General features: G+C 36.4%; 1 protein-coding gene across 1 annotated transcript in view; it reads right to left on the bottom strand.

Annotated features, from left to right (window-relative positions):
• Positions 1-924: 924 nt before the first annotated feature.
• Positions 925-1,822, bottom strand: part of slitrk1.S (SLIT and NTRK like family member 1 S homeolog) — a 3,967-nt gene continuing 3,069 nt past the window's right edge. Inside the window, exon 1 of the mRNA XM_018249887.2 lies at positions 925-1,822. This exon is cut by the window's right edge and continues 3,069 nt beyond it. The gene's annotated coding sequence lies outside the window, so the exon portion shown is untranslated.

Below are 1,822 nucleotides of genomic sequence, written 5' to 3'. Positions count from 1 at the left end.
ATTCTTTTTAGGATAGACATGTCAATAGCAGATGTATTTGTCTGTGTGTGTTTAGATTTTATTTACTGTCATCTAAGACATGTGTATAGGAAAAGATCACACATCACTATGATCTATTACATAGAGATTGTCCCTTGACAGTGACCTCAAATTCAGCTTTAACTCAAGCAGATAAAACCTTGACGGTGTACCTGGGAACCACAGTGTCAAGCCTGCTGGGACGTTTTGAGAATGAATGCAAATCAGAAATCTCATATTGAACATACAGTATATGTCAAATTTAGATCTCAATCAATTTCAGCACCTAGATTCAAATATAAAACCTGCACGTTGATAACAAGACTCAGCTGCAGACTGCCAGTAGGAAACCATTCTCCACCACTTCCAGGCATAAAACATATACTTGTTTCCATGTATTGCTTGTTTGGCTTTTGTCTGCTGTATGCAGTGGCTGTTGCAGCGAGATAACTGAAGCTAAAGGGGAAACCTTTAAAAACAGATGGATTTATTCATATATTCTGTCGCAATATTAAAAACAAAGCCTCTGGGATTCTTGCTTTCTCTAATTAGTTTTAATATTTTCTACAGATGCTGATGCTAAATTGTCTGCAGACAAGACTGCCAGTATTTGTGCTGCATCTGGGCTTGAAGTGCTGACGATTCAAATCTAGAATCTGCTTAATGAGACTGCTCTATGGTGAGTCAATTACATGAATTTCAAAAAAAAAAAAAAAAATCATCCCCAGTGCTACATCTGCAACACAAAAAAATGACTTATATCCATGAGTGATTTTGAGATCCCAGGAAAAGGAAGGTGGGGGGAGGGGGTGATCTCAAACTGTGTGTTTAATAATCTCTAAATCTGATCCAGTCAATTACATCCAAAATATTAAAGACCCCAGCAACTGACAGTGACAACCATCATTTGGAAACATTTCACTTTAATACTGAAAAATATGCCATTATAAAATTTTTGAATATAATTACTGCTTTTCAACATTATTTCCTCCATTTAATTTCAACTCCTCCATATTTTTTTTTTTTAAATAAAACCTCTTCTCTGAAACAACAAAATGACATTAACTCATCATGCTCATCTGAACCGGAATACCTTTGATTGCTTACACTGTAACCATAATCAAGAAATCATTGTACATTCAGAATGAAAATGCATCGGTAGATATGTTTTTTTTTCTTTTAAAGGAACACTGAATATTTTGCAAATAAAAAAAGAATGGGAAGTCAAGAAATTAAAAAAAAAACTGATTTGAATATTCATGCAAACACGTCTTAAATAAAACAGTACATTGGTTCTTTCACAGTAAAAGTATGATAGTACTGCGATTCCATCACAAAAGATAGAGCAATGGCACTTTAAGTATACCACTAGTGTATAGAGATAGCTGGAGAAGATGAGACTTGTGGGGGTCAAAAGGGATGGTGTGCCCAGATGTGATCTCCAGTTCACTTGAGCGACCCTGGGGTACGTTGTATCCATGCGAGCCATGCAGCACTTGGTTTAGTTAGTCTCTTATATACATTACATTCATGCCTTCGTACAGCGTTCACCCTCTTGCACCAACACAGCAGAGAGCAGACGTCGCATGGTTATTCCCCCACATTCCAGCCTTTCAACCCCAAGTAGCATATTCTGACATTCACAATTCTTTCTCATGTGAATAACACAGCAGGCCGCCTAGCAACTGTCTCTTTAACAAACCGTTTGAGTATTGACAGATGTCTGGGTTTTTTTTGTTTGTTTTGTTTTTTTTTCGTTTTTATTCACAATAAGGTAGCTTTGAAACAATTCCTATTTCATGGA

This window comes from Xenopus laevis, chromosome 2S, assembly GCF_017654675.1.
Source record: "Xenopus laevis strain J_2021 chromosome 2S, Xenopus_laevis_v10.1, whole genome shotgun sequence".
In the NCBI taxonomy this organism is placed as follows: Eukaryota; Metazoa; Chordata; class Amphibia; order Anura; family Pipidae; genus Xenopus; species Xenopus laevis.
Note: the sequence above shows the minus strand (reverse complement) of the source record. Positions and strands in the feature narration are given on the sequence as shown.